Source organism: Rhipicephalus microplus, unplaced genomic scaffold (assembly GCF_043290135.1).
Source record: "Rhipicephalus microplus isolate Deutch F79 unplaced genomic scaffold, USDA_Rmic scaffold_205, whole genome shotgun sequence".
NCBI classification, from domain to species: Eukaryota; Metazoa; Arthropoda; class Arachnida; order Ixodida; family Ixodidae; genus Rhipicephalus; species Rhipicephalus microplus.
Window position 1 is genome coordinate 95,001 of NW_027464776.1, and position 12,500 is coordinate 107,500.

The 12,500-nt window shown below is 61.0% G+C and overlaps 1 protein-coding gene and 2 non-coding genes across 3 annotated transcripts in view; 1 reads left to right on the top strand and 2 right to left on the bottom strand.

The window, feature by feature from the left end:
* The window catches only part of LOC142792126 (uncharacterized), a gene marked incomplete at both ends in the record, with an annotated part of 286,387 nt that overhangs the window by 87,988 nt on the left and 185,899 nt on the right, over positions 1-12,500 (top strand). The gene's annotated exons all lie outside the window — the stretch shown is intronic.
* On the bottom strand, positions 566-718 carry LOC142792157 (5.8S ribosomal RNA). The gene has a single exon (XR_012890702.1). It is a non-coding gene; the product is annotated as a 5.8S ribosomal RNA (ribosomal RNA).
* LOC142792146 (small subunit ribosomal RNA) lies at positions 2,438-4,252 on the bottom strand. Its single transcript, XR_012890691.1, has one exon. It is a non-coding gene; the product is annotated as a small subunit ribosomal RNA (ribosomal RNA).

Consider the following 12,500-nt stretch of genomic DNA (forward strand, 5'->3'; position numbering starts at 1 on the left):
AACCGCAAACGTCGGGCGCAGCCTCCTCACCTCCCTGCGCTTTGCGCGCGAACGTTCCCTGTTCGCGCGGCAAAGCCTGGAGGAGGCACGGCCCCGCAGCGTGTTCGAGCGCCCGGTCTACGGGACACCCTGCTTACTTCGAGGGCAACAAGCGCAACGCAAGGCTGCGATCTCGCGCACTTTGCGCACGGCTGGAGAAGCTTTGCTGGCCGGCTTTCGCTCCTCGTGTTTACCGTGCGTTAAAGTTGCGCGTCCGTGGCTCTCGCAGCTCTTGCGCGCCCGGTCGCAGAGAGGAGTACGCAACCTCGACCGCACTTTCCCTGCAGGCTTCCTTCCGACTCGAAGTCCTGCGGCGGTCTCAACGAGGTGCCACATCCTCAATGCAGTCGGTCGCCCCCGTTTCGGTTGGGCTCTGGCACGACGGTCGCCACCGTCTCGCCCTTGAGTGGCCGCTGTTGGCGCTCGCTGTGAGGTGTTCAGCGTGCTGTCCGTGTTGCCGACGCGGTCAAAACGAGTCGACGGCTCACGTTCCCTTGTGCGCCGAAGGCTCTCTTGATATGTGATCCGACCCTCAGACAGACGAAGCCAAGGGAAGACCCAAGGCCGCAATGTGCGTTCAAAGAATCAGTGCTCAGTGTGTCCTGCAATTCACACCAAGTCTCGCAGCTGGCTGCGTTCTTCATCGACCCGAGAACCGAGTGATCCACCGCTTAGAGTCGTGAAAAAGTGTTTGTTCAATTCCGTACAGTCAAAACCAAACGTTTCTGGCACTCGGCCAAACAGTGGCCAAGAAGGGCGCTTTTCAGCGCACGCTTGGACTCCAAAACTCTGCCGCGCCTTTTTCGGCTGCCGCAAATCGAGCAAACGGTGTGTTTCGGACGGCGTTTCGCTTCCGCTACTTGCGAGTGCTTTCGTGGTCCACCCCTCTATAAATACTCGGGAGGCGTCGAAGCCGGTTCTCCAAGCCGGACCCGTAGGTATCGTTGTGTGCTCGCTCTCATTGGCCCGCCTAACCAGAAAATGCCTGCGGTACACCCATTTGGATAAGAGTGCACGCAGATGCGGGCCTCGACGGCTACACATTTCCTCGGGCGGCCGCCTCCCGGCCTCCGTGGAGCGCGGGATGCACGGTCCCATCGACAAGCCTCTCCCGTTTTTACCGTGGCGTCGCGGTTCACCACGGCGGGCGGGTCGGTCTCCTCCGCATAAAAAGGGGGACCCCCGCTTTTTGTTCCACGAAATCGCACAAGCTTTTTTCGCATCCACGGTTTGCCACCGCACACCAAAATGCCGATCCGGCTGCCTACTTTAGCCAACAGGTGGAGCCAGGCGCGCCGTACTTGCGCGGCACTTCCCACGTCCACCGAAGTCGGTGCCAAGGACCACTTTCGGCGCCGGAGCCGCGTACGAGCCTACTCGAGGCGGAAGAACGAAGCCAGCAAGGGCCTGGCCGCAAGTGCGTTCAATTGTCGGGACGTCCAAGTCCCTCGTTCTTCCGTGCTTCCTCTTTCGGCAAGTCGTTGCGGCACCTTCCCAAAGCGCGCAGACCCGCTAATCGCGACGAGCGCGACGTGGCCGTGCCGCCTTTCCCTCGGCAGCAAGCAAAACGCCTGGCAACGTCGACGCTCCCCTAACCGCGATCTCGCACCGTGTTTCGTGTGGCGAATTCAAAAGCCGGCCGGCGCTGCTGCAACCATTACGGTCGGTACGCATACGCCGCGGAGGGCGGGACGGTCATCGGAGCGTGCGGTTCCTCCATCGAGTACTGCGCACTTCGGCCGTCGCATCGCCGTGCCATGACCGGCCGCGCGTCAACGCGAACCGGTGCCAGCGAGATCCCTCGCCTGCAAGAACCGACCGGCAGCCTCCGTCACCCGAGGACGCGGAGGCGCTTGCCGCGGACGGCGGGACGGTATGCACTGGTGCACAGCGGACCCGTCACATCGCCAGTTCCTTGACCGACCGCCGACGCTTGTGCCGTTCCTCTCGTACTTGGCAGTCGCCGCGCGATTGTCGGGTCTCGTTCTTGCACGCTCGAACGGTCGGGAGGGCACTCGGCTGGCGTTTCGGGAACGCGCAGCCTCGCCTTCTACCGACGTAACCACGACTCGCCGTTCGCGCTCCGCCGCTCCTGTTTACAGTACTAGGCGGTCCCGCAGCGGTCGGGTCGCGCATTTCGAGCGCTTCGAGCCACGGTGCAGTGGCGGGTCGAAAGCCGACCTATGAGTGCGTTGCGCCGTTTGTACCCGCGTCCGCCACCTGGCCGACCGTCCAAGGTCGCGGTGTTGGCGTCCGCTGGGCGCAACAATTTGTCACGGGGTGCCGCTCCACATTCAGGCAGCCCCGTGGGGAAAAGCCGACCCCGCGTCCAAACGGGGTCAGCGGCAGAAAGTGTCGGGCGCAGACGCAGCTGAGGCGCTCACCCTTCACAATCCGTTAATGATCCTTCCGCAGGTTCACCTACGGAAACCTTGTTACGACTTTTACTTCCTCTAAATGATCAAGTTTGGTCATCTTTCCAACAGACCGGCGCAACCGAAAGGCCGCGCCGGACATCGGTCCGAAGACCTCACTAAATCATTCAATCGGTAGTAGCGACGGGCGGTGTGTACAAAGGGCAGGGACGTAATCAACGCGAGCTTATGACTCGCGCTTACTGGGAATTCCTCGTTCAAGGGGAACAATTGCAAGCCCCTATCCCAATCACGAAAGAAGTTCCACGGGTTACCCAGTCTTTTCAGACAGGGATAAAGACACGCTGCTTCCTTCAGTGTAGCGCGCGTGCGGCCCCGGACATCTAAGGGCATCACAGACCTGTTATTGCTCTGTTTCGTGCGGCTAGGAGCCGCTTGTCCCTCTAAGAAGGTTGTAAGGTGCTGGGAACCCCGCACCTATTTAATAGGCTAGAGTCTCGTTCGTTATCGGAATTAACCAGACAAATCGCTCCACCAACTAAGAACGGCCATGCACCACCATCCACCGAATCAAGAAAGAGCTCTCAATCTGTCAATCCTCCCAGTGTCCGGGCCGGGTAAGTTTTCCCGTGTTGAGTCAAATTAAGCCGCAGGCTCCACTCCTGGTGGTGCCCTTCCGTCAATTCCTTTAAGTTTCAGCTTTGCAACCATACTTCCCCCGGAACCCAAATACTTTGGTTTCCCGGAAGCTGCCCGCCGAGTCATTTGAGTAACTCAGGCGGATCGCTGGTTGGCATCGTTTATGGTCAGAACTAGGGCGGTATCTGATCGCCTTCGAACCTCTGACTTTCGTTCTTGATCAATGAAAACATTCTTGGCAAATGCTTTCGCAGTAGTTCGTCTTGCGACGGTCCAAGAATTTCACCTCTAGCGCCGCAATACGAATGCCCCCGTCCGTCCCTCTTAATCATTACCTCGTATTCCAAAAACCAACAGAACAGAAACGAGGTCTTGTTCTATTATTCCATGCAAGTTTATTCAGGCGACTCGCCTGCGTTGAGCACTCTAATTTTTTCAAAGTAAAAGCACCGGCCATCTCGAGGCACACAATGAAGTGCACCAAGAAAGAACCGGCATGATGTTCAGTCCGAGCCGTCGCATCGGGTAGATGCACTACTCGTCTGGAACTGAGATCCAACTACGAGCTTTTTAACCGCAGCAGCTTTAGTATACGCTATTGGAGCTGGAATTACCGCGGCTGCTGGCACCAGACTTGCCCTCCAATTGATCCTCGTTAAAGGATTTAGAGTGTACTCATTTCAATTACGGGGCCTCAAAAGAGTCCCGTATTGTTATTTTTCGTCACTACCTCCCCGTGCCGGGAGTGGGTAATTTGCGCGCCTGCTGCCTTCCTTGGATGTGGTAGCCGTTTCTCAGGCTCCCTCTCCGGAATCGAACCCTGATTCTCCGTTACCCGTAACAACCATGGTAAGCAAGTAACCTACCATCGAAAGTTGATAAGGCAGACACTTGAAAGAAACGTCGCCGGCTCGTGGCCATGCGATCAGCACAAAGTTATCCAGAGTCACCACACAATACGGGCCGAAACCCGATCGATCTTGGTCTAATAAAAGCACCCGTTACCCAAAGGGCTCCAGGCTCACTGCATGTATTAGCTCTAGAATTGCCACAGTTATCCAAGTAGGAAGAAACGATCTAAGGAACCATAACTGATTTAATGAGCCATTCGCGGTTTCGCCTTATTTCGGCATGTACTTAGACATGCATGGCTTAATCTTTGAGACAAGCATATGATTACTGGCAGGATCAACCAGGTAATCGTTCGACTGCGCGTCCGTCCTCGCCCTCGGCGGGCCGGACGCAGTCTGTGTGCGGCGGAGGCCACCTTCAGGCGCCCCAACACGCTTATTTTGCACTCCGAGATGACGGCGTTCGAGCTCGCTACGGCACAACCTTCCCGAAAGACGAGTGGGAGCCGTGCGGCAAGAAGCACGTTCATGCTCGCTCTTTTTCGTTGCATCGACTCGGTCGCGCCGTGCGGGTTGCCCAAGCCCGCTGCACTGTCGGTGGACCGGCCGGAACTAGCAACGGAGCCGAGACTGCAAAGCCGCCAGACGACGGGTCACGCCCGCGTCTTCGGCGCTTTCGCATCTGAATCGCCCGAGGACGACACGGAACACACCTCGATATCGTGGTAAAACGGCACCGTCCGACAACCAGCCCCTAACGCATCAAGCGGATGAGGCTGCAGACGACTGCCGTGGATTCCCCTGGAGCAGACCCGAGGACACGCTTGACGAGGCCGAAGCCCGCCGCATATCAGACACCCGGTCGCTTTCGCGTACGCCGCTCACGAGAACCCCCACATAATAGCAGCGATAAGTACCCAGACCTCCTTGGGCCCTAATACGAGCGTACTCGAGAAAATTTCACCGCGGGTGTGCCCCGAAACGTGTGGCATGTTGAGCGTGCCACAAGTCTACGTCGCTCTCAAACCCGCCGAGGTCGTAGAATTTGCGACCCTACTCACGAAATTCCCACCGAGGATACGGCCGCAAACGTACCGCACCTTGGGTAGGCCACGAGTTTGTGCAACACTACGCTGACGGCACAGCACCGAGGTCGTGCGCGCACGCACGGGAAAATTCCGCCGCGGTTTCTGCCGAAAACGTGAGGCACCACGACTCTCCGCAAGTTCGCGTCGACTGCGAAAGACCGAAGTCGTGAACGACGTGTCCGCTACTCGCCGCCGACACGCTGGACACCAAACGTACAACGACTCGACGGCGTCGTAGAGGCCCACGACGCGGTTTTCCTTAACGACGTCTCGGCGTGGCACCGACAGGTTAGAACGGCCGACCAACGTTCCCTGTCCGCCGTTCGGCTCAGTCGAAGGGCTCGGCGACTTCGGCAACGCTGCGAAGCCGCACGGTGACGCACGCCATGTCCCCATTTTTTTTTTTCTTTCTGCGTCTGCCGGGGTGCCCCTATAATAGCAGCGATAAGCACCCAGACCGCCGTGGGTCGCTCGCCCCGGCTGACGTGGTTTTTCGTACTCCTGCGGCGGTCGCCGTCAAGCACGTCCAAATACGCTACTTTCGTGGGCGCATTCACGCTCTTTCGCTTCGCCGGAGTGCCAGCACTCACTCTGCCAAAAACGGCGAACATCCGAGCGGCGGTTCCCACTTTTGCGTCGGCGTCGCAAACCCCGCCCCGGCAGACGAGGTTTGCCGTACTCGTGCGACGGTGGCCGGCGGGCACGTCGAAAGACGCCGATATCGTGCGCGAATTGGCGCACCTTGGCTTCACCGGAGTGCCGCCACTGACTCCTCCAAAAACGGCGAAGATCCGAGCGGCGCTTCCCACTTTCGCATCGGCGTCCCGAACTCCGCCCCGGCTGACGCGGTTTACCGTACTCGTGCGACGGTCGCCGGCGAGCACGTGGAAAGACGCCGATATCGTGCCCGAATCGGCTCCGTTCGGCTTCGCCGGAGTGCCAGCACTGGCTCGGCGAAAGACGACGAACATCCGAGCGACGGTTCTCACTATTGCGTACGCGTCGCAAACCCCGCCCCGGCAGACGCACTTTGCCGTACTCGTGCGACGGTCGCCGGCGAGCACGTAGAAAGACGCCGATATCGTGCCGGAATCGGCCCCGTTTGGCTTCGCCGGAGTGCCAGCACTCACTCGGCCACAAACGGCGAACATCCGAGCGGCGGTTCCCACTTAGCCGTCGGCGTCCCGAACTCCGCCCCGGCAGACGCGGTTGCCGAGCTCGTGCGACTAGCGACCGCGAAGCCGTCTCGCGACGCCGCTTTCGTGCGCGGCTCCCACTGCGACCTGGGTCACCCGAGGTCGACGAGCAAAAAAGAATGTCGAAAAAATTTTTTTTTTTTTTTGCGTCTGCCGGGGTGCCCCTATAATAGCAGCGATAAGCACCCAGACCGCCATGGGTCGCTCGCCCCGGCTGACGTGGTTTTTCGTTTTCCTGCGGTGGTCGTCGTCAAGCACGTCCAAACACGCCACTTTCGTGGGCGCATTCGCGCTCTTTCGCTTCGCCGGAGTGCCAGCACTCACTCTGCCAAAAACGGCGAACATCCGAGCGGCGGTTCCCACTTTTGCGTCGGCGTCGCAAACCCCGCCCCGGCAGACGAGGTTTGCCGTACTCGTGCGATGGTGGCCGGCGGGCACGTCGAAAGACGCCGATATCGTGCGCGAATTGGCGCACCTTGGCTTCACCGGAGTGCCGCCACTGACTCCTCCAAAAACGGCGAAGATCCGAGCGGCGCTTCCCACTTTCGCATCGGCGTCCCGAACTCCGCCCCGGCTGACGCGGTTTACCGTACTCGTGCGACGGTCGCCGGCGAGCACGTGGAAAGACGCCGATATCGTGCCCGAATCGGCTCCGTTCGGCTTCGCCGGATTGCCAGCACTGGCTCGGCGAAAGACGACGAACATCCGAGCGACGGTTCTCACTATTGCGTACGCGTCGCAAACCCCGCCCCGGCAGACGCACTTTGCCGTACTCGTGCGACGGTCGCCGGCGAGCACGTAGAAAGACGCCGATATCGTGCCGGAATCGGCCCCGTTTGGCTTCGCCGGAGTGCCAGCACTCACTCGGCCACAAACGGCGAACATCCGAGCGGCGGTTCCCACTTAGCCGTCGGCGTCCCGAACTCCGCCCCGGCAGACGCGGTTGCCGAGCTCGTGCGACTAGCGACCGCGAAGCCGTCTCGCGACGCCGCTTTCGTGCGCGGCTCCCACTGCGACCTGGGTCACCCGAGGTCGACGAGCAAAAAAGAATGTCGAAAAAAATTTTTTTTTTTTTTTTGCGTCTGCCGGGGTGCCCCTATAATAGCAGCGATAAGCACCCAGACCGCCATGGGTCGCTCGCCCCGGCTGACGTGGTTTTTCGTTTTCCTGCGGTGGTCGTCGTCAAGCACGTCCAAACACGCCACTTTCGTGGGCGCATTCGCGCTCTTTCGCTTCGCCGGAGTGCCAGCACTCACTCTGCCAAAAACGGCGAACATCCTAGTGGCGGTTCCCACTTTTGCGTCGGCGTCGCCAACCCCGCCCCGGCATACGCGGTTTGCCGTACTCGTGCGGCGGTGGCCGGCGGGCACGTCGAAAGACACCGATATCGTGCGCGAGTCGATGCTTCTTGGTCTCGCAGGAGGGCCGCCACTCACTCCTGCAAAAACGGCGAAGATCCGAGCGGCGCTTCCCACTTTTTCGTCGGCGTCGCAAACCTCGCCCCGGCAGACGCGCTTTGCCGTACTCGTGCGACGGTCGCCGGCGAGCACGTCGAAATACGCCGATATCGTGCCCGAATCGGCCCCGTTTCGCTTCGCCGGAGTGCCAGCACTCGCTCGGCCAAAGACGACGAACATCCGAGCGACGGTTCCCACTATTGCGTACGCGTCGCGAACCCCGCCCCGGCAGACGCGGTTTGCCGTACTCGTGCGGCGGTGGCCGGCGGGCACGTCGAAAGACGCCGATATCGTGCACGAATTGGCGCTCCTTGGCTTCACCGGAGTGCCAGCACTCACTCGGCCAAAAACGGCGAACATCCGAGCAGCGGTACCCACTTAGCCGTCGGCATCCCGAACTCCGCGCCGGCTGACGCGGTTGCCGAGCTCGTGCGACTAGCGACCGCGAACGCGTCTCGCGACGCCGCTTTCGTGCGCGGCTCCCATTGCGACCTGGGTTACCCGAGCTCGACCAGCAAAAAAGAAGGTCGAAAATTTTTTTTTTTTTTCTGCGTCTGCCGGGGTGCCCCTATAATAGCAGCGATAAGCACCCAGACCGCCGTGTGTCGCTCGCCCCGGCTGACGTGGTTTTTCGTACTCCTGCAGCGGTCGCCGTCACGCACGTCCAAATACGCCACTTTCGTGGGCGCATTCGCGCTCTTTCGCGTCGCCGGAGTGCCAGCACTCACTCTGCCAAAAACGGCCAACATCCGAGCGGCGGTTCCCACTTTTGCGTCGGCGTCGTAAACCCCGCCCCGGCAGACGCGGTTTGCCCTACTCGTGCGACGGTCGCCGGCGAGCGCGTCGAAAGACGCCGATATCGTGCGCTAATTGGCGCTCCCTGGCTTCTCCGGAGTGCCGCCACTCACTCCTCCAAAAACGGCGAAGATCCGAGCGGCGTTCTCCACTTTCGCATCGGCGTCCCGAACTCCGCCCGGGCTGACGCGGTTTACCGTACTCGTGCGACGGTCGCCGGCGGGCACGTCGAAAGACGCCGATATCGTGCCGTAATCGGCCCCGTTTGGCTTCGCCCGTGTGCCAGCACTCACTCGGCCAAAAACGGCGAACATCCGAGCAGCGTTTCCCACTTTCGCATCGGCGTCCCGAAGCCCGCCCCGGCAGACGCGGTTTGCCCTACTCGAGCGACGGTCGCCGGCGATCACGTCGAAAGGCGCCGAATTCGTGCACGAATCGATGCTTCTTGGTCTCGCAGGAGGGCCGCCACTCACTCCTGCAAAAACGGCGAAGATCCGAGTTGCGCTTCCCACTTTTTCGTCGGCGTCCCGAACTACGCCCCGGCTGACGCGGTTTACCGTACTCGTGCGACGGTCGCCGGCGGGCACTTCAAAATACGCCGATTTCGTGGGCGCATTCACGCTGTTTCGCTTCCCCGGAGTGCCAACACTCACTCTGCCGAAAGCGGCGATCATCCGAGCGGCGGTTCCCACTTTTGCGTCGGCTTCGCAAACGGCGCCCCGGCAGACGCGCTCGTGCGACGTACTCGTGCGACGGTCGCCGGCGAGCACGTCGAAAGACGCCGATATCGTGCTCGAATCGACCCCGTTTCGCTTCGCCGGAGTGCTGCCAGTCACGGCGCAGAAAACGGCGAACAAGTGTTTTTTTTTTTTTTTTCCTAGAATTTGTGTTATAGAAGGCACATTTGATATCGGACGATAATTTTCAACTTTATCACGCGCACCGATTTTCGTGTAGAGGTTTGCAAGTTTATGGGAATTTCTCCACTTGGAATAATGCGATTTAGTAGTACTACGAGAACTTCATGGATGTACTCAAGGGTACGGGGCAAGTCAGTTACGTCAACACCTGCAGATTTTTTACACTTCAAACTGAAAATTGTTGGTTGTGAGTCCTCGTGTGATATTAAAGGCCGATTCGCTAACACATAGAACAAAGAAAGAAAGGAAGAAAAAACGCCCGCGCTCGCTCAAGAAACCTGGGTTCGCAACAAGTGGCAACAACAAGCAACCGAGCGAGTGCGCCAAAACCCGTGGCGGCCGAACAAACGCGAAGTCCCAACCGCGTCAGCCGGGGCGGCACGGGACAGGAAAAATCACTTCAGCCGGGGCGGCGGGGCACCGAATAAACCTCGTCACCTCGTCGCAGGATAAAAGAGGAAACAAAAAGTCTAAACAGCGTCTGCTGGAGCGAATGCGTAATAAAACAACAACAACAACAAAAAAAAAAAACACCCGCGCTCAAGAAGTCTGCAATCACCACAAAAGGCGACTGTGACCGAGCAGCGTCAGCCGGGGCCGTGCGGAAACGGAAAAACCGCGACTACCGGGGCGTCGAGGCACCGAAAAATCCACTTCAGCCGCGGCGAAAAAAAAAAACAAAAAGAAAGACGGAGGGGGGGGGGGAACCACGTCTGCCGGGGCGAAGGAAAAAAAAAAAACGCGTCTGCCGGGGCGAGCCCGGGTGCGGCACCACCGGGAAAACTGTGGCAAACAGACATGGCGATCGAGTGAGTGGGCCGCCAGCCAGGCTCAGCCAAAAAGTGCAAAGTCCGAACTGCGTCAGCCGGGGCGGCAAAAACCACGTCAGCCGGGGCGGCGCAAAAAACCGCGTCTGCCGTGGCGGCACGAAACCGCGTCAGCCGGGGCGGCGCGAAAACTGCGTCAGCCGGGGCGAAAGAAAAAAAAAAAAAAACGCGTCTGCCGGGGCGAGCCCGGGTGCGGCACCACCGGGAAAACTGTGGCAAACAGACATGGCGATCGAGTGAGTGGGCCGCCAGCCAGGCACAGCCGAAAAGTGCAAAGTCCGAACCGTGTCAGCCGGGGCGGCAAAAAACCGCGTCAGCCGGGGCGGCGCAAAAAACCGCGTCTGCCGGGGCGGCACGAAACCGCGTCAGCCGGGGCGGCGCGAAAACTGCGTCAGCCGGGGCGAGCCCGGGTGCGGCACCACCGGGAAAACTGTGGCAAACAGACATGGCGATCGAGTGAGTGGGCCGCCAGCCAGGCTCAGCCAAAAAGTGCCAAGTCCGAACTGCGTCAGCCGGGGCGGCAAAAAACCGCGTCAGCCGGGGCGGCGCAAAAAACCGCGTCTGCCGGGGCGGCGCGAAAACCGCGTCTGCCGGGGCGGCGCGAAAACTGCGTCAGCCGGGGCGAAAGAAAAAAAAAAACGCGTCTGCCGGGGCGAGCCCGGGTGCGGCACCACCGGGAAAACTGTGGCAAACAGACATGGCGATCGAGTGAGTGGGCCGCCAGCAAGGCTCAGCCAAAAAGTGCTAAGTCCGAACTGCGTCAGCTGGGGCGGCAAAAAACCGCGTCTGCCGGGGCGGCACGAAACCGCGTCAGCCGGGGCGGCGCGAAAACCGCGTCTGCCGGGGCGGCACGAAACCGCGTCAGCCGGGGCGGCGCGAAAACTGCGTCAGCCGGGGCGAGCCCGGGTGCGGCACCACCGGGAAAACTGTGGCAAACAGACATGGCGATCGAGTGAGTGGGCCGCCAGCCAGGCACAGCCGAAAAGTGCTAAGTCCGAACTGCGTCAGCCGGGGCGGCAAAAACCGCGTCAGCCGGGGCGGCGCGAAAACCGCGTCTGCCGGGGCGGCACGAAACCGCGTCAGCCGGGGCGGCGCGAAAACTGCGTCAGCCGGGGCGAGCCCGGGTGCGGCACCACCGGGAAAACTGTGGCAAACAGACATGGCGATCGAGTGAGTGGGCCGCCAGCCAGGCTCAGCCAAAAAGTGCAAAGTCCGAACTGCGTCAGCCGGGGCGGCAAAAACCACGTCAGCCGGGGCGGCGCAAAAAACCGCGTCTGCCGGGGCGGCACGAAACCGCGTCAGCCGGGGCGGCGCGAAAACTGCGTCAGCCGGGGCGAAAGAAAAAAAAAAAAAAACGCGTCTGCCGGGGCGAGCCCGGGTGCGGCACCACCGGGAAAACTGTGGCAAACAGACATGGCGATCGAGTGAGTGGGCCGCCAGCCAGGCACAGCCGAAAAGTGCAAAGTCCGAACCGTGTCAGCCGGGGCGGCAAAAAACCGCGTCAGCCGGGGCGGCGCAAAAAACCGCGTCTGCCGGGGCGGCACGAAACCGCGTCAGCCGGGGCGGCGCGAAAACTGCGTCAGCCGGGGCGAGCCCGGGTGCGGCACCACCGGGAAAACTGTGGCAAACAGACATGGCGATCGAGTGAGTGGGCCGCCAGCCAGGCTCAGCCAAAAAGTGCCAAGTCCGAACTGCGTCAGCCGGGGCGGCAAAAAACCGCGTCAGCCGGGGCGGCGCAAAAAACCGCGTCTGCCGGGGCGGCGCGAAAACCGCGTCTGCCGGGGCGGCGCGAAAACTGCGTCAGCCGGGGCGAAAGAAAAAAAAAAACGCGTCTGCCGGGGCGAGCCCGGGTGCGGCACCACCGGGAAAACTGTGGCAAACAGACATGGCGATCGAGTGAGTGGGTCGCCAGCAAGGCTCAGCCAAAAAGTGCTAAGTCCGAACTGCGTCAGCTGGGGCGGCAAAAAACCGCGTCTGCCGGGGCGGCACGAAACCGCGTCAGCCGGGGCGGCGCGAAAACCGCGTCTGCCGGGGCGGCACGAAACCGCGTCAGCCGGGGCGGCGCGAAAACTGCGTCAGCCGGGGCGAGCCCGGGTGCGGCACCACCGGGAAAACTGTGGCAAACAGACATGGCGATCGAGTGAGTGGGCCGCCAGCCAGGCACAGCCGAAAAGTGCTAAGTCCGAACTGCGTCAGCCGGGGCGGCAAAAACCGCGTCAGCCGGGGCGGCGCGAAAACCGCGTCTGCCGGGGCGGCACGAAACCGCGTCAGCCGGGGCGGCGCGAAAACTGCGTCAGCCGGGGCGAGCCCGGG